This window comes from Alligator mississippiensis, chromosome 9 (assembly GCF_030867095.1).
Source record: "Alligator mississippiensis isolate rAllMis1 chromosome 9, rAllMis1, whole genome shotgun sequence".
NCBI lineage: Eukaryota > Metazoa > Chordata > Crocodylia > Alligatoridae > Alligator > Alligator mississippiensis.
The window spans coordinates 11,584,586-11,607,450 of NC_081832.1; the positions used below are offsets into that span (position 1 = coordinate 11,584,586).

General features: G+C 39.8%; 1 long non-coding RNA gene across 2 annotated transcripts in view; it reads left to right on the forward strand.

Moving 5' to 3' along the window:
• Positions 1-20,871, forward strand: part of LOC132252419 (uncharacterized) — a 37,011-nt gene extending 16,140 nt beyond the window's left edge. The window contains exon 4 of one of the 2 annotated variants that reach the window (XR_009464311.1): positions 20,654-20,871. This is a non-coding gene — a long non-coding RNA (uncharacterized LOC132252419). Of the gene's footprint in view, positions 1-13,758; positions 15,352-20,653 lie in introns of those variants that run through there. The other variant, XR_009464312.1, reaches the window with a different exon arrangement.
• The last annotated feature ends 1,994 nt before the right edge of the window (positions 20,872-22,865 follow it).

Below are 22,865 nucleotides of genomic sequence, written 5' to 3' on the forward strand. Positions count from 1 at the left end.
AATCACTAGTCAGCATGGGAAACAGTTCTGGGAGGCAGGTCACTGAGGGGCACAGAAGAAAAAGCAACATGAAAACAATTTAACAGGAAAAAACCAAATCAATTTGGTTTTCCACCAGGCAACAGGGACCTTTGCAATTCTGTGAAATCTGTGGAGACAGAATAACAGATTGCACAGAATAGCAGATTACAATCCTGAAGCAACCGTGGTTCTTTCAGGAGGGAATGTAATGCTTTTGTTAACAAATGTCATAGTTATGCAGTGAAATTCAACCCATAGGATACAAAATCTGTGTCAGACAGGTAGAATTCAACACCCAAGCTATGAGGTCAGAGCCTGCACAATATCCTTGAAATCCACCATCTGTTATGATTCTTAGCATCCTTCACTTCCCAGGACATTAACTGGGGAGGTGTCTACACTGTAGTCTACGGTGCAATGTAGAGATCCTTGAGCTAGTGTTAAAACTAGCTCAGGTACCAAAAAGCTCACGTGAAGCATGGAGCTTAAGTATTGGCTAGTTTAATGTACTTCTTGGCAGCGCATTTAAACGTCGCTGCTAGAGCTCAGCCAAGTGTTGTTGTAGTAGTACGCATTACGCAACCACTCCATTCCTTCTCTGACTCAAAGGGTGTAGAGCTCTTCAGACATGCTCAAGAGGAAAAGTGAGGAACAGGTTGGGCAGCAGTTTGCTCCAGGCACTCTTTGCCATTTTTTGTAGCCTTAGAGCTAATGGTCACTGGAGGACTTTTTTAAGGAATTTCTTGAATATGAAGAACTTTAGGCTTAGAGTTAGGTCCATGCCCACTTCAGTCCTGGGAGCTGATGATTACAATGGATGGCCCAGGTGAAGAGAAGCTTGGCCTAATCAATGCCAAAAACCCACTTGTCTAGATCTACCTTTAAATGGACAAACAAATGGAAAGATTGGTAGACTGGTGCTTGAAAATGTACAGATGATGTCATGAAGACGGATATGTGGATTGGATTTGAAGATGCAAAACAATTATTGAAAAGCCACCCTGGGACTCCTTATTTATTCCATAATATAAACTGGATTATACATTCTGTGGGAAGGTGAAAGTCTTTGCTTTTGCAATTGTGCCTTAGTGAATAATCTGGAACGTTATGAAAACAGTGAATTCATCTGTTCATGAATAGTGTGGATATTTTTGCTTTTGTGCCATACCCATCCACAGCAATATTTTTTTTGTATTAAATACTATGAATCCACTTCACCTGTCAGCACTATTCAAAACACAAAATGCTGCATGAATAGGAAGGATGTTCTGGGATCTCTCAGATGATTACTGTTGCTAGGAAAACCACTTCCTGATATCTTTGTGCTCAGTGTCTGTGTCTCTCTTTGTGTACAGCTTTCAGTGACAGGCAAATTCATATCAAGGCATTGGGAAGAAATGGGAAAAGTTTAGAAATGTTTAAAGAACACTGCTTAAAGTTAAAAGGTGCATGTCATCTCAAATAATAGTTAAGAGTTATGATTTCTTTCCAATGAGGGATTATTGTTATCAAATTAGCGAGAATTGCAGGGGTTAGTAGCGATGCATTCTAGGGTTGAATTAAATCAGAAAATGGTTAAGATCTCAAAAATGCACTAAATTTATTTGGAGTTGTCATAACAAAGGGACCTCTGCTGAATGGTGACTAGTGTTGGTTTCTTGTTTCGCTGTTTAAAATACTTCAAGGTAAGTTTCAATGAATATAAGTGCTCAGGGAGCCAGGTGGGACTTCCATGCATATTTGTGCCTTTTTGTCCCTTTTTAAAAATCATAATGTTAATCTGCTATGACTGAATAAGATTAATATTATCTGAGCTTCAGGTAGAGATAGGAAAACTGATGTTTTGAGTATGGAACTGAATAGTGATCTTCTTGGACTTAAGTACAGAACATCTGAGCCTCACAAGTATGATGTCCAGATTGGTGATCTGACTCTTAGTGCACACTGGTGATCACACCTTTCATACAAGGATTACAAACGCTTTCCAAAAGTGGGGTATATATGAAGGTGGGGGAAACTGAGGCACAGAGCATTTATAAGCCTCAAAAATAAGGAAGTAACTGATGTCCTAACTTTACAAAAGCTCGCTTGAACTGTCATACAACGCGTTTTCCTGTTCCTGGCATCCCACTGATTGGGTTTTCACTAGGAGGAGTTTGGTATGGGTGATACTTCCTGATGTTCAAAATGTGGGACATATTAAAAGGGAAATTGGTCCAGGGGGTACAACAGGTGAATAAGAAATAAAAATGGGAATCCTGAAGCAGCTCACCTTAATGAAGTATGGATAACTAACAGGTTGGTAGAGATGATTGGGAAAACTTTTCCCTTCTGTGAAAAACTTTTGCAACATTTTAATCTGATTTCTTCAAAAAGTTCTGCTGTTTGATAACCAAAACATTAGACATTTTCTCTGTTTTGTGTTGCTTAGAGAGATTATGCGACTTGGGCAAGAGGGGGAGATGCACAGGAGACTTAAGGTGGCAAATCATACCTTAAATCTCCTGTGTGTTTGCTCCTCTCATCCAAGTCCCACAACCTCTCTATGCAACAGCCGCTTAGCAGTCCTATGGGGACAGTAGTTCAGTGGTATGTAGTTCAGCAATGTGCTGTGAAGTTTTATTAATATAGGTTGGGTTAGCTCCCCTCCCCAACCTATTTTCAGATACCAATTTACATGGGCAAAAAAGTATTTTTGTGCGTTGATCTGTAGGTCAACATTAAAGTACATGTCAGCAGCATTATACTCAACTAGCACATTTATATAACCCACTTGCAAGGGTATGTTACAAGTTCCCCTCTGTGCCCCATCCATAGAGATGTAATTGTTCCAGTCCCAGTTACAGAGGTGTGGCTTTTTAGTTCAAGCTGTAGAGCTCATCTATTTTATCTCTAGAGGTGCCCAGTTTTAATCTCTGGTACACTGGTCAAAATGTCATCTGTCACATCTGCACAAAAGGCCTTTGCATAGAGATGTTACCACTGAAGCTCTTCTGCCTTTGAAGGTAACTTTCCTGCAGAGCTGTGATGAATTTGTTGTACCACCAACTGGATAAGATGCTGCTGCTGTTCAGAGCAGACCTGACTGCATGATGGATAGATTAGTTTTATCTCCTGCACTGGGTTTGAACTGGTCTGAATGGATCATCTCCCCCCAAAAATGAATTTGTGGCTCTACTGCCTGTCTTAAGGAGAACAATGGCTCCCACTGGATTTTTAGTCCTATTTTTTCCCCTCTCTAGCTGCAACATCCTTTTAATAAACCAGTTCCCAGCCAAGCACAGTCTTTTCTCCCAACACTCTAATTCTTTAAAATAGCAGAAAATTTATTCTGTTCTCTAGGGTCTTTAAGTCAATGTTTTAAAATTCTAAGAAAGTAAGCGGAGTATCCTCCTCTGTCATATATCCAAAAAAAGTGGATATATTGCATTTAAAAAAAATGAACTAGCTTAACCGTTCTAGTGATAAAGAACTAGTAGTTATCAAAGAAAAAAAGTTTGTGTGTGCTCTGACTGTGGATGAGGCATAGAGGCTTTTTTCTGTCTTCCCATCTCTCTCCAACTCTTTCCCTTCATCTCCACTCTCCCTCTGCATCGTTGTTGTTTGTATTGCAATGACATCTAGACGCCTCAGTCAAGATCAGTGCCCCTTTGTGCTGGGTGCTGTAGAAACACATAATAAGAAACATTTTCTGACTTGTAGAGCTTATAGTCTAAACAGACACGACAGGCAAAGTTTGGGGGTGGAGGATGAAGAAAGGCATCCCTTTTCACATCTCGGCTCTAAAGATGGGTAACTGAGCTTATGGTCACATAGGCAGTGGATGAGAGAGCCTGGAATTGAACCTCAATTTTCTCTGTCTTAGTCCATCTTTAACCACAATATTATTTTCTCTCTCTTTCTCCCTTCCACCCCCCATGAGTTGTAGAAAAAAAAACTCTCCCAAGAAATATAACTACAGTTTATGTAAAACAATCTATCTGCTTTCAAAAAATAGCTGATTAAATAATTAAAGCAGCCAGTCAGGGTTCTACAATTTCACATTTAGTGACTAGATTCCCTCCCCTTTTTCTTTCGTGCAGGAGGCAGAAATTTCAAATCATTGTGTGGCATGTGTACCCCCACTACCCACCCACCAACCACTTTCTCTCCTACTTCCCTTTTTCTGTAATAATGACTCATGGCATCTAATTGCTTTCTGTCTTTGGTGCATATCAGTTGAGAAGCCAATGCAAAAGGGCTTAGAAATAATGGTGGTGGGGTGTGTGTGTGTGTAAGGGGGGAGGAAGGGACATCCCAGGTTATCTGGTGTTCTACATGTCATTTTTGCTTTTGCCAAGTGTAACAAAAAATGGCTTCTCTCTATGGCACTAAGAAGCAAAAATAAAGGCGCGTTTATATAGCAGTAACAGCTCAATGGGTGATCCTTACTTATTGGAGGTTAATCAAAGGGGTGAGACAATTTGCACCTTCTTCTGATTTTTTTTTTTTTATTCCATTAAGTGTATTTATTATTCAGTTTTGTATGAAAAGCCCTATGCAAAATACATGTGCTACTTTATTCTGCATTTTGATTTCATACAAGTTAGATCAGGCACTGGGCTGTAGAATGACTGTACCTACAGTACAGTTTCTTGCTTGGGTATAAAAGGAGGCAGTGGGCTGTCAGTGATTTCAGAGAGAGCCCTACACCAATCCTGTATCTGGGGGAGTGAATAACAAAGCTTAGGGGTTCTCCTGGAGAAAGCCTGACTAGCAGCCCCCACTTTCAAAATGAGGACTTCCAGCTCAAGTGTCTTTGAGCACAGTTGTGACAGCTTTTCTTGCAGAAAGAGGTGGGCAGGACTTCTTATTAAATAGTAGAAACCAGAAGTTCCTTGTCACTTTAGGCATTTGTTTTTAAGGATCATTTCTTCTGACTGATATAGGGAAGAATGTAAAACTTAGCTCTCAGCGACTGAATAATAAATGATTGAATAGCAGAAATTCAATAGGGCTTTTTTTGTGAATAAAATGGCAGAGAAAATAACCATTTTTCTAGGATAATTCCCATTCATGGATAGCTCCTTTGGGGAAGGAAATATCTTGCCACCTGCAACTCTTCTTTTAAGGCTGTTGTGTAAATGCCAGTATTTCACATTAGATTTGGAAATGAGCATTAAAGAAGATGTTGTTTGAAAGTTTAAAACAAGAAAGAAAAACCCTGCATCAAAGATACCAGTGCTTCTTTCTGCGTGCTCTTCTGAATATAGAGTTGGCAAACTCTGAAATCACTTTATTGTGCTTGAATTCATAAAAATGTATGATAATACCAGTTGAGCAAATATTTAAAGAGCAATCCATCTCAGAGTCTTAGACTCTCTCCATCTCAAGCTCTCTAAGAGGTACAGTGAGGTGCCATGGCTAAAACAGTAGCTTTCTTTCAAGGTAGCCCTTGGGTTACACTCAGTACAACCGATAGAGTGGAAGAGAAAAGGTGTCTTTATATTTGCGTGTGCTCCTGATCCTGAATTGGACAGTTTGCAGTGCTCAGGCAACACAAAGCAACCAGCATCTAGGCAAAGGACTGAGCCCCAGGGCCTTGGTCTGATGTGTAAGACCTCTCTACCAAAGCCAAACTCCAAAGAGATGTTATGTTCTGATCCATATGATCTTCTCTCTTTGCTTCTTTGTATTTACCTTTTTTTGGCTAGCGACAGACATTACTCACAAACCAGTTTAAGTGATCATAAACTGGTTTAAACCTGTAACAGAACAGACATTCAGTGGACGTAAACCAGTTTGAAAATGGTTGAAACTAGTTTGAGATAAACCTGGTTGAATGTAGTATCAGATGTAATTGATTTGGGTCAAATAGGTTTATGTAATATCTGTACCAGACCCTTTCCTGGTTTAACTTAAACCAGAGTCCCCCAGTATCCCAGATGCTTTGCAGCCCTGGGTGAGGTTCTCTGCTCCCGGGATGGAGCTCTGGCAGAGACTGCAGGCACTTGGCTTCCCCTGCCCCCCTCCCCTCACCACTCCCTGCTCAAACAGGGATTCCCCTCTCCCACAGTGCAGACCATAGCCAGCATGTGGCATGCTAGTTAATGCTGAGAGGTGTCTGTGTAAGGCAGACAGGACACTGTCTGCTTAGGGCTTTTTGGAGCTAACCAAGAGGTCAGCCAGTAATGTCCCTCCTTCCTTCCTTGGGGAAAAAAAGTTGTTTAAGAGCTTGAACTAATCAGAGAGGCTTTTGTTTTCTTGATGGGGTGATAATGCTGTGCTATCAACTCCCTGCTGGCTCCCTCACTGGTCAGGAGCAGCAGGCTGGGGGGGGGCACTCCTCCCTAATCAGAGCATCCTGCCAGGGCTTGGCCACACCCCCCACCTTAGCTCAGCACTGGAAGGGAAGGGAGGGCTGCTCTAGTGGCTCCCAGCTTCTAGCCTGAGCCACTGCAGGCAGGTGCCTGCATTTTCTCAGTCCAAAGGGAATGTCTGTGCACTTGCAAACCAATTCAGCCAGCCAGGTTAGACAAATCTGCAAAAATTGAATCAATTCAGGCTCAGGCTTTCTCAATGTCTGTTCCTAGCCCTAAGGCTCTGATACTGTGCCCATCATTGCAGTATCTGCTTTTTGTCCAGTTGCTGGACCCATAGAAAACTGGGAGATTGCCTGGTTTTTGTCTGACATGGAAGTAATATTCAGCTGGGGAGGCCACCTGTGTATTAGTGACATTTTTGGTCTGGGGTTTTTGTTTTTTTGGGGGCGGGGCGGTGGGGGTTGGACTTTACATTAAGGACTCCATATAGATGTTGAAATAGATTGAGAAAAAGGTTAAATGCCTTTCAACCATGCCCTTCGAGGCTTTTAGACACTGATGCTGAAGCTGCCCTAAACTCCTTAAGGCTTGAAATGTCTGAGTTCCAAATATTTCTTTAGATGAACATCCAGGAAAGCTACACTTAGCTTTTCCACTAGCATACCATGGTGTAAATTGGTGTCTGGCATGCTGCCTCCTGAAGAAGGCTTTCTAAAATACTAGAAGATAAATGGCTCCCACTACAGAAAGAGGAATCCAAGCTACTTATTAGTCTTTTATCACACCTTCATGTGGGGGCTGATCTAATTAAGTGCTCAACTCTATCAGTCCCTCAGCACCCTAGGGGCATGGCCTGTTCAGTAGGAATGAAGAATACTCAGGACCCCACAGAAATATTCAGAGCCTATTGCAATTGGGCCTTGGTATATTTACCTCTTTGCTTGGCAGCAATTGTTTGAAGGGTTACCTAGGGCATCTGTAGGTGAGCATCTCCTTTTCTTCTCCTTGCAATGATTCATTATCTTAATCCTAACTTGTGGGAGTGAAACTGTGGCAACTTTAAGTATATAATTTCCTTCCTATTACATTATTTCTTCCAGTACAGGTGGTACCCAGTGTTTGTCATTTAGGAGTGTCATATCATTACATTGCATATTGCAGTGTAATGATGTGAAATGATTAAATGACAAAATGCCAGTTTGCTGCCAAAAATTTAAAGTGGCATACTTTTATTTGCAGATGGGAAAGCTATTATTAATTTCTGTATGGGTTTTGCCAGAAGAAATAACATAAGCAGACTGAAAAGGGAGGTGGGTACAATCCTTTTCCTAATTTGAACATGAATCATAGGAGTCCTTGTTCATCTCTAGTTCTGATTTTAGAGCATATGTCCAGTGCTTCAGGTACTGCCATGTATCAGTCCAGTCTTTCAAGAAATGAGGAGTGGCAGATGTCAGAATCAACCCTGATTGGCATGTCACTGGAATGAGGAAAGAGAATCTGGTATTTCAGAAAATGATAAAGAGAAAATGGTTTCTGATTTTATTTGTTTAGTATTATGTCTTTGCTGATACTGTTATTCAGTGATATTTCTTTGCTGGATTAAAGATAGTCCAGGTGTGGACCGAAACCTAAATGAAACTCTGCCTCAGTTTTCAATAAGAATGATATAGAATATAAGGATAGCAGCATGATGGCTGATGGGGATGAGTATATAAAACTGGAAATCACGAAGTTCAAGGTGGGAACAAAACTCAGAGTTTAACATGATGAAGTTGGAAGTAACCATCCAAGAAGGGAGTTTCTAGAACAGCCCTCCAAAAGGATAATCCAAGAGTTCTCTTCCGGCCTTAATTGATAGGAAATTTAGCTTTGTTGGTTAATGGGTTCCTTATGTGAAAAAAGATATCAAAGAACTATAACCAGTATGATAGAATGTGCAGACCAGACAGTGGTTATTTCTATTGATTAATTCTTGATATCATTCCGAGTCTTTGATCAATGAATTAGAATTTGGGAACTCTCATTTGGACAGAAGATGCTGTTGTGTTGCATTGTGTTTGCACATGGAAGTTAACTGGCATTTTTTATTTGCTCTTTTGGCCACAGAATTAGCATTGAGTATGATGTGAAATTCAGCAAATTTCCATCAGTAGCTTCCAGCTTCACAGTGCCTAAGTTTTGAAATATTAATATTTCAAACAGGACTTTTCATTTTTCAACCACTGCTTACTTAAATGATTCCTTTGTCTCCTGTGCACTTCCATATGTAACAAAAAAGGTAGTAATGCCTAGTGTCTAATTACCAGAATGCTGAAAGTATAAATGGATCAGAGCTTCAGCTTCTGTAAACCATGGAAGTAACACCATGTAGCATCTGAGGATCTGGCCACATATCTTTAGATTTTAGACTATGTTACTTGGTCTTCAATTTTTCACTGGTGAGAGTTTGGTTTTTTTACCTTCTACCGAGAAGATCAAAGTCTTTGGTTCAAAGTTCAAGAAGACGCTGGTAGCCCTGGAGAACTATAAGAATTGTTTGCCTTCCATTATCAGTAAGGTGGTTTCTAAATACTGTACTATGGACTATCCTCATTGGTTTTCTATAAAAGGTAAACTTCTCAAAAGGAGACGGGAGCCCACAGGGTAGAGGCGATACTCCAGACTGGATGGATTTCCTTAGTAGTGGTACCACTAAAGTTTTCTTTGTTTTTAAGGGGAGAATCTCATCCACCAAAAGCTCAGCAGCACTATTCCATTTTGCTTAGAACAGGGGGGTCAAATTCATCCAGCCCACAGGTCAGGCCTATGGACTGGATCGGCTCATCCAGCACACCAGGCCACTCCAGCATGGGCACTTAATACAGTGTATACCCTGGACCAGCCCTGCATGCAGCACATGCTGTCCCCAGTCTGGATGTTGCATGTTGGATCAGCTCTACTCGCTGACTCTAGTGCACAGCAACAGTCCATGGGCCTGATTCAGACCAGCTCCAGGACCTGTGCGTGCTATATGCAGCTTGTGGGATCTGTCCGAAACTCACAGACTAGACTGTATGGCTCACAAGCTGTATCCAGTTCATGAGCTAAATCTTTGACACCCCTTGCTTCGAGGATGATGGGTGTCTATTTAAAGGCTTGAAAGCTATTCCTGAAGTGACATTGGGTTTAGAATGTGGCCACCTCTTTTTGTGGTATTGTGGCTTTCTCACCAGGTCCTATGTCTGTCTACACATTATAATTTCAGATTTAAATATCAGGCAGCAAGAGTCAGGGAATTCTGAATGGACGGTCCTTATCTTTAGAACAGATACATATACGTACGTGTTTGTTTTGCTGGCTCTCCTGAATCTGAATCTCCTAGCTTTATAGTCACAATTAAGGCCATTGCTTTTCTCAGGCTTTTACTTGAGAAAAGGCTTCTTGGAGATCATAGGTTAAGTATGATACAATGGCATTATTTGTATGCCTAAAGCTACATGCATTGCTTTGCTGGATTGGGGCCTCATCTAAAAAGTTATGTATATTGGCTTTTAATAATATATGTATTATTTAGGAGTCTTAAAAATTAATAAACAAATAAGAGCGTTTTTGGCTGTTTCTTAATATATCCAAGCTAAAGCCTTGTTTATTTTAGTTGCATTTTCTCCCAAAGTTTTATTATTGCTTTTCTTTTGTTAATGTACTCTGTTGTGAAAGTGACAGAGTAAAAGAAAAACGACAGGCAAATGGTTTGTCTTATTTTTTATTAGGGTTTTTTGACATTTTGAAAGTCACTTGCCTGTTACAACAATAATTATTATTATTATTATTTTAAAAAGTAAGAGAAACCATCCGAAAAGAACAATAATGTTATGAACTGATAAATATTGGATACATGCTTGCCAAGGTGGCTAGCTAGCAACTGTCTGGAGTGGTGTCTTTAGCTTGACCCTTTTTTCCAAGGGAAAGAAAATACAAGAGGCAAGATTTTTGTATTTTGTTTTTAAATCTTATTTCTTAACTTCTAGCACATTGGCAAAAGTACAGAAACCTCAATTTTAATATGATGGGACACATAAATGGACAAATATTCAACTAATAAAACTGTCAAAAGCATTCATTGTACATGTGGCTAAAAGGTTAGATATTTGAATGGCCTCATCTTGCAAAATATACTGCTTTATATATGGACTGACTTAATTTATTTGTCTAATGGATGAATTGCTGTGTATATATATATATATATATAAAGGACTTGATTTTTAGCCATGCATTCTCTAAGCTGAAGCAGAAAGACCAGAAAAAGCATGAGGGGTACCTTAGATAACTGGACTTATTACCCTAAGCAATGGCAATTGGCTGCTCAGAATCCTGGCTTTTATTTTTCCCCTCTGCTGACAAAATTATTGAAACCTTTACTCAGTCCCAGATTTTGCTCACAGGTGTAGGGTATAAATCCAGGGTATCTGCAAAGAATGTAATAGTGTTACTCCAGACTTACATTAAATACTTATATTGTAGTGAAATCCCTAATTATTTCTCCATACACTTACAGCTACCCTGAAGCCAGCAGTGGGTCTGCATTTGGTGTAGATGTTCCAAGCTGGCTAATACAGCACAGCTAATGTGTTACCGGCTTCAGAGTAGGATGTACAAGTGTACCCAGCCCGGTAGTATGGACTCAGCAGCTGACGCTTATGATAATCAGTTGCTTGTCTAGTGGTGCCAGATTTAAAGCTGGCTTAGATGTGGCCACTGTCCACACATGTTGAATAACTTTGGACTGCACTGTATACACTTCCTTAGTTTTTAGTAAGGTAAAATTTCCATTGACTTTGGTATTAGTTTTGTCTGAGTAAAATTTGAGTTAGAGAAAAGTACTCTGGGCCAAGTCCTATCTATCCCACAACTTGCTTTTGGTCCGGGCTAGGAAGGACTGGACCGTAGCTGTTTGTGCCACAAGGAGAGGAGGGCAACTCATTCTCATGCAAAACACTCAGCATGGATATGAACCTGTAATTCCATTGGCCCTAGTAATTCTATTAAGTCAGCAGCAAATTTAGTTCGATGTTATATTGACCAAAGAGGTCATAAAAGGCTTAAGCACAGCTGGCCTTTCTTTCCTTTCCCAAACTGAAAATTTTGTGTGCAGCTTAGCTGGAAATTCTACTTCTGGCCCACTAAATAATTATACTTGGAGGCAGAGAAGTCATCTTACAACTTATAGGTTTAAAAAAATTAACCAACTAAAAGCACTTTGTAAATCACTAATTTTATACCGGTATCAGAAAAGATGCGTGAACTTATTTTCTTTAAAAAAAAATGCTATTCTGTCATTAAAATAAACAATTGCTTATTCCTAAATTCATAAACCCCCACAGAAAAAATCTTTTCATGTAGAAACAGTCTTAGCATTTGTTTTCACAAAGTATCTTTTTAATTCCATTTCCCCTATTTAATTTAGTAAAATTGTAAGGAAAACAAAAGACATGTCCTTTTTCAAGAAGAAAGGAGTTTAGTTTTTAAATAACCATATATTATCTTGGGTTGGCAAAGGATGACCTAACAAATGCATTTTTTACATGCTCAAATTTGGCTGCAAAATAAGTGTAAAATTTGTTTCACTTTTAAAATTAATTAAAATATGTTTTATTCAACTAAGCTGTGGTAGAAGTATTCCCATAGAAGACTATTTAGTAGCAGAGCCACTAAATAGCTATAATTAATTAAAAATAAAGTAAACAAGTTTGGTTAGATAAATTGTTTGTATGTTGAAAGAGGGTTCCAGAGCCGCTCAGGTTAAGATGATAGACCAAAAATAGAAATCAGCTGTCGGATGCTTCCATTTGTAGGAAAGGTGAGGATATAGATTTAGACACTTGATTTTCTTAACTTAGGGAAGACTGTAGGCTAAACTATGAGGCCCTAGGGGACTTTGTGCTATTGGCAGCCTTGGGCAGGCTAAAATATTTAAACTTGTTTCTCTTATCCAGTTGGGATACATTTTTTATGTTTAAAATTGTATCGTGAAATCTTCTATGGTCTTCAGGGGGAAAAAGGGGTGGGTGTGGGGGGGCAGGTGTGTGTGTATGCATGTACCCCCAAGTTTCTGCCATTCCTCTATTGGTACGTGCCTGACATTCTCTATTACAAATGCCATGTGTAGTGTTCTTTGCTGAGTGAGATATTTGTAATGAAAGAAGCCAGGGTGTAAGCAGTTACTATGCTTGGGAGTTCACAACTGGGTCCACTGGAGATTTTTAAAAACTCCCCTTTGGACTCTCTTGAGACGTTTCAGTTTTCAGGTAGAAATGTGAATAAAGAGAACCCAAAAAGAATGAAACTCTGAGTTTATGAAAGGAATTGATAGTCTTTATCCCCTTCACATTGTGTACATTTTCTAGCATTGGCCTAATCCTGCACCATCAAAATCGATGAGTTTTACTGCACACTTCAGTGTCAGCAAGATAAGGGCCTTAGGAAAATTAGCAGCACCCCCTCACTGTGAGGAGGACACTACTCTGGTAAATAGGGGAGTCATTGGTGAGTCCAAAGATGGCCAAGGAGACCAATCCCAGATCCTCATATTCAACTGCAGACATGGCAAGTAGCTCTGGGAAGGAGGAGTAGGTCCTGGCAATACCAGGTTACAACTCTTTCCCTTTGCCTTTCTTGTCTATCTGCCTCCACAGTAAGGTGAGTTTACTTGAAGCGATCAATATCTTGTCATGAATCACGGCACCACTGGGGGTGAGTCTCCAAGTATTGAAGTTAATATTATATTTCTTCAGATTAGTCTCCAAGTTGTTCTTGGATCTTCTCTTTTGCCTACCGCTAGAGTGGTGACCGTAGGTGGGTTGGGAGTATAGGACCCATTTTGGGAGCCAGTTGTCAAACATCCTTATGACGTGTCCCGTCCAACAGAGCTGATGCTGTATAAATATGACTTCAATGCTGATAGTTAGCTTAAGCCAAAATGCTAGTATTTTTCTGTCCTTCCAGTTGATATGGAGGATTTTCCAGAGACATCTCTGTCAGCTTCAGGTGTTTCTGGCAGCCATCCAGATTTCACAACCTTACAGCAGAGTAGGAATGACAGCAACCTGGTAGACAAGAAGTGTAGTTTGGGTCCTGATCACCAGAGACATGATTGTGAAGACATCCATAGCCATCACTGGCAGATTTTATCCAATGTTGAATATCATAGTCTATGCTTACTTTTTGGGAAAGGTGGCTACCCTGGTAGAGGCAATGCTCAATATTCTTCAAAGATTGTTCTGTAATTCCAATGTGTAGAGGAGCAGCTGAGTGGCTTGAAGTAGGCTGATAACATTTCCCGATTTTCAGGAAGTTGACCATGTCCAAGCAATCAAGAATGACTTGGAGCTCTTTAACTGAGTGGGATCACACAACAAATGTTTTCTGACGGCTATGATATGCGTATTTTCTTCAGTGCAACCAAAGCTGTCTATGGGCCAAGGAGACAAGGAGCTGTCCCTCTGAGATCTGAAGATGGAATAGTGCTCTTCAAAGACCACTTCACATCAGTGCACAGATTTCAACATCAAAGACAATGCAATCAGCTGCTCCACAACACCCCATTAAGCGTGTTGCTGAAAGGGGGAGCTCAGTTAATTCCATAGACTTCATTTTCCCCTGAATCCTGGGCTCCTGGAGAACAGTAGCAGATGATGGGTTAAAAGTGGGAGTCATTCATGTTATCCCTCTGACCCACCACTCCCATTTTCTCAAGCCACCTTTTTGTGAAGTGTTGGCAGGGCATATTTTAACATGTTTTTGTTGTTGTTTTACTGCTTGGAAGCCAGAATGGGCCCAGAGGAATGTGCCATGTATGACCCATGTCCTCTGTGCAACTTGAAATAGATCTGGATGCTTGTAGTGGGGGTGAGAGGGTGGAAATGGTTGCTCCCCATATAATTAATTTGGGGAAATACCTGAGGTGAATCACATAACATCTCCAGTGCTGGCCATTTCCCTTAATTCTTTTTTACATAGGAAGGGAACCCCCAACATGTCAACTAACATTACTCTAGGATTAATGGGAATGTCGATGCATGCTGAAATATGAGCCAGTTTTTCAAGATCAAGCTGCTTTGCAAAGTTTTAGATAGTCCTCTGAGATTTTAGGGTGCTTTATTTAAACTGTATATCTGAAACTCTTCCAGTTTCATTCACTACTAATTGCTAGCAGAGGACTGAAAATGCTGGAATTATACAGCCCGCTAATGCATTAGAGTTTTTTAAGATGTAGTGCCATCAGCTCCATTATCAGATTGTCATGGCAAGATGAGAAGAACAAGAAACAGGTGTGTACACTTTTGACAGTTATAATGGATTACTGTATAGGGCTACAGAAGAAAAGTGGAAGCACTTTAATAAATAGGAGACTCCCATTGAAAGTCAATATAGAAAGGTTTCTTTGGACTGACCACAAAAAGAGGATAAGCTGGAAGCTAGAGTGAAAACATCAGTTGAGCTCTGTCAAGGAAGAGGCCGTATCATTTTAAATATGACTAAATGAGGTCTAGAAATAGAAAAGCTATCATTAAACCTCCTGGCTCAAGTAGATGAGCGTCCATTCACTGAAAAACAGTTCTCCCTGTCTCCTGCTCCATTCTCAACTGCCTTTCAGCTGATATTTATGAGAAGCAATTTGTTAAAAGCATAGCCAATATTTAGTGTGCTTAAAAGTTTTAAAGTAAGAGTAACTTGGCCTGCCATAGCACCAGTCATCCAGGAATATTACTGTACTCTACAAACATGGATGAGGTAGAGATGGAGCCTGATCCACAATGGAGATAAAACCAGAATTCTCTAAAGTGACTCTTACCTTTGGACACCCAGCTTGGGACACCCAGATCTAGATTTTCTCAGCTGCATCCATTATTCCATTAACTTCAGAGGAAGCTCCTCTAAAAGCAAACCCACTTGACTATTACTTTTTTTTTTTTCTATCTGAGTATCAAGTAGGTTGTGTTTTCTGTTTTAGACAAGTATTGGAGTAATGCACTTAATAGATTAGATTGTTGGCTCACATGTTTTGACATTTATTCATTGGTTAATAAATTAGAATTGTATCTCAAAAGCTCTGTCAGATTGAGTCTTTGTCAGAACAAATCAGGGAAGTCATGGTTTTGGCTGGTATTGTATGTCGAAAGGCTGAGTTCCTCTCCATTTCCAATAGAGAAGCCCGGTCCTGAGCCACTACCAAAACTCATATTTTTCTGGGGCTTTGCCTTCCAATGTGTAATTTGGGAACAGTAACTGAACAGAAACCTTGACAATGTTTTTTCCCCCAGATGACTTGCTCCTAGCACTTCCTTCCAGGACTTCTTCTCTCCTCCTTTCTTGCCCTGTGAGAACCACTCTTACCACATTGGAGCTAATGGGCTAAACCTCGCTGGAAACCAGCAAGGATCTTTCAGCAGCAGCTTCCCTCCATGGATTTGAGCACAATGAAGGTCAATGCCAGAGCTCCTTTCTGCGTTAACTCGCATTAATATGTAATGCATATATAATTTATACCTCTTTCTGCCCTTTCTCCAACCCAGCTTGTACTGGTTTGTATGTAATACGTCTCAACTCCACTTGTTGTGCTTAATAGTTTTGGGGGGTTTTTTGCATTCTAGAAAATGAAATGGACACATGTCCTTCACAGAGCCGGACATTACAGAGAGAAACCGAGCATCTCAAAGGACATTTTTTGTTATGATTTCTAAACTAGTTGCTGTTGGGTGCACCTATTTTAATATACGTATCTGACTGGGGGCCTGAGAGTTAGCATCTCTAAAAGCAGTGCTCAACTTAAAGTAATGGATTATATTTTGAACACTGTATGTTTGACAATACATTTCATGCCTCATTTCCTGCTAGTTGTGAGCCCTAGTAAACACTCAAATGGCAAATTCACATTTTTCATGTCAAAAAGCCCTATAGTTTGTTCCTTCTAGGATGTCACTAGTTAAATAGATTCCTGTAAGGACATATTCCGTTCACACTATAATCTGTTGTGACACTAAACCTTAATCCGTCTTCAAATTTCTATTGTTTTTCTACTATAAGATTATTTCTAAAATATTTTATACCTCACATTCATTTTCTTTACTAAGAATTAATTGCATAAGAAGTGGATATTTGACCAGGACTAAGTCTTCCATCCTAACCCAAAATTAAGAATTTAATGTAGATTATTCATAGCGATCTATCCAGTTAATTCAAAGTAATTTTTCTCTGGTCTAGGCAGAATTTACACTTCCCTGAAATGAGCTTACCACCTCATAGATCTTGAACAAGGAAGGACATTGGTATTTAAATGTTTTTAGACCGTGTGCAAATACTTCTACGTTTTCAGATCTCAAATTCTTATTATCATGTAAAATCCATTGGCTTGATCCTGGTCTGTTTTGAGCTCCATGTAGCTTATTACACGTATTCAAAGTAAGCTAACGAAGTATGGAGTCACAGGAGAAAAAAATTTTGGCCCAGCATTTGTAAAACAGGTGTACAAACCCTGCTTGCAAGTAGGTATAGATTTCTGTTCTAGTAGCTATTGTCAAAGTAACCAAGGAAAGCTGGAAGAGCATGCAGAATTGGATCTCTTGGTTCAGTGGTCTGCTGTTAATTTAAATAACTTGGCAAGAACTTGGTGGTGATAATATACTACAATGAGGAAGTGTCCCTGGTGTTGTAAGTAGCTGGATTCCTTTCAAGCTTGTTTGCTAATCTAATAGGGGAGATCCACTGATTGGACCTACATACATTTACACATTAAGCATACGCCTTGTAAAAGAGTCTGTCTCCATCTAAATCAGCTCAATATGCAAAATAAGCGGAATACGTTTAAAAAAAAAATCCAGAAGGCAAGCAAAGGCATGGACTTGGACCAACATCACACAGAAAATGATTTTGGTCCCATCTCCAGTCCAACAGTGGAGCTCTGAGTTTGGTGATCTTGACTTCAATATGAATTTAATAGTTCACTTCACTGGGGCCAAGTCTTTGTCTCCATTCATTTGGAAACAAAAAGGAATAATTATAGGAAGGAAATTCTTTCCTTAGCCAGTTGCATATTTTTCTCACTAGGAGCCATTTACATATACCTCACCTGAGGGCAGATTTTAGCTTTTTTGATCTTTCAGGTGATGGGTTGTTTTGTTTTTGTTTTTTTACATAATACAACTGAAGAAATTATTTCCTTCCTACTATGTGTGTTGTAGGTAGGTAATCCATAAGTACAGAAGGAGTCATTCCGCTGTTCCTTACGTACATAAGCAAGGTATTTGCACCTCTCCCATGTCTTCTTTATGGGAAGTTCATCCAAGTCGGCACTATATAAATAATGTCATGTCACCATTGTTTAAGTATTCTGTTCTAACCAGACAGAATACGGGGTAATGGATCCAAAGTTGGTAAGAAAAATACTTGAAGGAACTTGGTTGATGCTCATCTCCTTATAACTCAGTCATTACCTGTGTATGGGGAGTAGGTTGGGGAAGAGGTCCAAGGGACAAGAGACGCTTTGAGGTTGGCATACTGGGGAGGAAGATAAGGTTTTGATGCAGAAAGAAATGATAGGAATGGGTGACAGGAATAGCAGATTAGGAATATGGAGTGGGACATGGAAAGGAAGAAGCCTCTCTTCAAGCTTATAGGCATGATTTGCAGCAAATATACACTGCTCATGTCCTAAAATGGGGACCAGGGCACCTTGTGCAGAGGAGCTGCATTTGGTGAAGGTGACAAACCCAGTCAGGTTTGAAACCAGAAATGCATTGTTACCAAAGGCTTTCGCAGCTCCTGCTTGAATTTCATTCTCTGATCCTACGAAAAACAACCTCCCCCCAACACTTGCAGTCTTTTGTGGGGGAACGACTTGTGGTCTTTCTCATTCCATTATGCTCCTTGAATGTATTGGGGAAACATTAAAATAATTTTAGATGTGCTGAATCCCCACTAATGTTTTGCCACCCAACAAAACAACATTGCAAAAGTATTTCAACAGTCTCAATGCCTCATATTTCAAGGGCATTAGTAAGAAAGTATCTGACAAATTGGTTTGAAACAGGGGCTGCAAAGAAAGCTGGAAATCTCTTGCAGAAAAGAAATAAATATCAGTATATGCAGGACATGGAAATTTCTGCTTAAAGCACAATGTTGATTTTTTTTTTTAACTTAAATGCAAGCTGGGATAAAGCACCTAGCTAAGCAGAAAAGGACCTCTTGGAGTCAGATATTTGTGAATAAAGTGTCGGCTGCAGAAAGGTAATACAAATGATATACAGTCGCTTTGTAGTCGTTGGCTCTTTAATTGAGCAGACTGATGTGTTGCTAGCATAATGGATCTTTGGAGCAGACTGAGAATGAGGTGCTGTTATTGTGTTCCTCAAAGCCACACATTTGAAGTGTAGGTGAATACAAACCATTTAAGAAATAATTGGTCTGACCTAGCATCGGAGTAGCCATTTTGGCAGCAGTAAAAGAGGTGTTACTCAGGTGACAGGAGACAATGAGACAGAGATATATAGCACAGTATTTACTCAGTCTCAAAAAATGTCAGCCTAATGAAAAAGGGGGAGGGAGTGGAGAGCGGGGGGAAGAAAAAAAACTACAAAAGAAGTCCCATCCCTTTCGGCCTCCTCTTACAGTAACTGCAGCTTCTTCTGCTTCATTATCCAAATTTCAATAGCTTTCCATTTTTCCTGACTCTTTAAAAAAAAAAAGAACACCCCGCCCCCCCCCCCCAGCTAAACTAGTTGAATTTATCGTCTTTATTCCCGCTACTAAAATCCTTGTCCATGACTTAGACAGCTCATGCCTTGATCACTGCAAGTTCAGGGTCTTTCTTGTTTCACCTTGCTCCCCACAAGTCCTTCCAAATGGATACAACTAAATTAATCCCACATGTTGATATTCTGACCACATAATCCTTCCTTTTCATTAAACTGCCTCTTTTTCAACTTTTAATTACACGTCAAAAAAAATGTTCTCATTTGACAACAGAACTCCATTAGAAACTTGCCACAAAAGCAGTTTTGGGAGAACTCTTCTCCTCCCTGACCTTTCCATCTTCCAGTTGCTGAGAATTTTTTACCATCTGGTCCCAAGTACTTTTCATACAGACTGCTGCGGGGATACTATTTCCAGTTATTAAAATGGTACTTCCCACAGTGTTACATAGCAAAACCAGACCTTGTGGTTCTATTCTTAGGTACATTAGATGTATCCAAGGTCAAAAGAGAAAGCACTGGTGACTTAGGACCATAAGAATGAAAAGAAGATTCTCAACTACTTGGAAGCTAAGGAGAGAGTGGGGGGCAGTGAAAGACCTGAATTGTGGTGATTCTTAAAAGTAAAGGCATATGATAACTTCTAGCAAAAAAAAAGAGGGGGCAGGGTGCAGACCTGGTAGAGAAAGCCTTCCATTGGAAAGCTTGTCTAACTTTATGCCAACCATGCAGTTGGTGCGATAAAAGATATCACCCACAAACATCCTTGCTTCTTGTGTATTTCCTGAACCATCTTGGCTACAATATCAGGTCAGCACTACCAAAGGATTGATTTGTAATTCATGTAAATATTGGTCATGGCAAGGGTCCCTGGCGTAGCAATAGCATCTGCTGAAGCAAGCTCTCGGTTCCTCCTCCTCATTGCCATTTTAGAAACTGGAGGCTGCTGTAGACAGTGATGAAAGAAAGGAAGTTCAGATGTAGACATAAGATCAGAGCAGGTGGAGTTAGAATACGCTGCTTACTGATCATTTTTTGTGTCTTTTTAGCATCATCCATGCAAAGATCTTGAAACATAAATAAGTGAATTAATTAGATCTGTGTCCCATGATGGAGATATTTGATTTCATTATGAAATATTACCTTCAGTTTACAAATGAGAGGAAATGAGGCACAGAGTTTTTAGGTCTGTCTAGAACATTAGCTAGAATTGTAAGCATCTATAAACTGAAAGATGTAGTGCTAACGTTATTCCATTAACACTCTATTGAACTGAATGGACTGTACAGCAGACTAAGTTAGCTCACCAACACAACAGCTGTATTCCTCCCTGGTTGGATCTTTAACGTGCGGCAGCTGTCAAGGGGACCATTTCTTTGAGAAATGTACTCAAACTGTGTATTTTCAAAGAAGCTTAATGGATAAAGCTTGTTTGTTACAATGGGCCAAAATCATCCCTTTATTTAGTTTCCTTGACTTCAAAGGATTTCACACCAAGGAGGAATTTTGTCTTTAATATTTGAGCTTCCAGCAGTAACAATCTAATAAGACATAACAAGGCTTCCTAGTTACACAAGTGTGTTTCTGCCTTTTTCATTGCAGTTATGCTGGTGAATGGCACAAGATAAGAGTGTGGCCTTTACAGGTACATATGAAACGGAATAAAAATTTAAAGATATCACTATGGACCTGGACTGTCTATGATTTCCTACTCCTAAGAGAAACTTTTCAATTAGTCTCAAGCATGCTTTAAAAAATGGCAAATGTACTTCTTCAAGCGTTGACCTTCCCAGAAACAGCAATAGTATTGGATCTCCATTGCTCAGTGAGTTCTTCTCAGGATTTGACCCTTTCAATAGTTGGCTCGAATGTCCAGGCTTTATTTGGATTCTTTCAGCATTTCAGATTCATCCAAAAGTGGTGCTTCAGACTGTGAATTTAAAATCCTTTCATTCAAAATTTTAGGATGCTATAATGAAATTTTCTTCTTTATAACATGTTCAAGGTCTATTAAATGAGTTCACTGAAGAACTCCTGTTCCATCTAAAATGGGCTTGTCAAGCAAATCTAATTTTAGTGTTTGCGTGCTAAGACATGCTATGGTCTTCTCAGTGATTTTAAGAATTAATTATTTAAGTTTCCTATTTCCACTTAATAATCTCTGCAAATTACTGCATTCCATTCTTCCCCTTTATGGTTTACAATATTAGTCTAATTATTGCCTTAGAAACCTTGATGCATGACACACTCTAAAACCTTTCATATAAAGCCATTTGAGGAGAACTGCTCAGCCAGGGCACCTTCAGGTAAGAACTTGGTAGGGGCTATATACAAATAAACCCTGGTATGATGCAAGTTGTAAGAATGCCTGCTTGTCAAAGACTCAATCAGCGAGAATAAGCCTGATACCTGTCTCTTGTACTGGAGAAAATGATTGCTTATGACTTCAGGATGTGTGGGCTTGTTAACTTTAGAGAGTTGCTTCCTTCCAGTGTTTGGAAAGGAAACCCTTCCCTTAGAGCTTGATCCTGTGATGTGCTGAGTACTTGATTTGGAACTAGCATCAAATCACCTGTCAAGAGGGGTTCAATAGCTTTCAAGATTGGGCCCTTATAGCAGAGCAGGCCTAGTTCATCTAATTAATAATTGTGGATATTTGTCTGGGGTATAAAACGATCCTTATATATTTCCTTTATGCTTCTATCACTGTGGAAGCAAGACTTTACAGAGCACCTTTTCCAGATCCTACCACCAGTCCACAGTTCATGGATGAGATGATATTTGCTTCTTTTTACACTATTCCCCCCCCCCCCCAGTCTTAAATTAGATATATCAGTTAATGGAACCCAAATAATTGGTGAAGTTTTGGGGGTTTTTTTAATTATTATTTTCTTTCAGTCACATATCTTTCCTGCTTCTAGAATAAATCTTCAGAAAGAGAATAATTCAAGACCTACTATTTGGGATACAGTGTGATAAGATCACTAAGACAACAGATGGATAGCTAAATAATTGTCTGAAGTAGGCAACCATCAATCCTCTGGATCATGACATACATGTAAGAGGCCTAGTGTGATGCCTGATGAATCTGCTTGTATGGAGTCCTGCAACCATCTCACCAAGACCTTTGATGCATATGCCTAGGCAGTGGGGGAGTGGAGGGTGTCCTGCTTTAGACCACTGAGACGGCATCCAAGAGCCAGACCAAGTTCAGACATTCAATGCCTCAATGGTTGTAGCTTCTGCCAGAGAGAAACAGGTAAGAAATGCTGCTGGCTGCCTAATGCCTCAATGAGGGCATATTTGTCAGGGTGATGTCCTTTAGCCTTTCTCCAACCAAGGAGTGCCCAGAAGGCAGCGGGGGCCAGTGTTTTGAAGTGCCCTATACCCACCCGCCTTATTCTAGAGGTTGTAATGTCATGGCATTTTATGGGAACCACTCATTACTGTCTATACCAGTTGTCAAACTCACCACAACCCATAAGTACCTTACATGACTTGCTTTACACGATATTTAGCACCTAAAACTTTGTCTCCTTTTAAACTCTTTCTTCTTTATAGAACCTGGGACCAGATGGTTGTTTTTAGTATCATTTGCTTGGGTAAATTGAAAAGAATAGGAACTAATTACTTTGGCAGTGAAGTAAGTGTCAGAAGCACTTTTTGATCCAGCACAAGAAGGTGCTTTGGCAGAGATCACTTGGGCAGTGATATTGTCCAGTCATACCTACTGGCTCCTCCCTTCTCCCTCCCTGCATTGGAGGCAACTATTAATAAGAAATCTAAATAAACAGAAAATCCTGTATTGCCATCT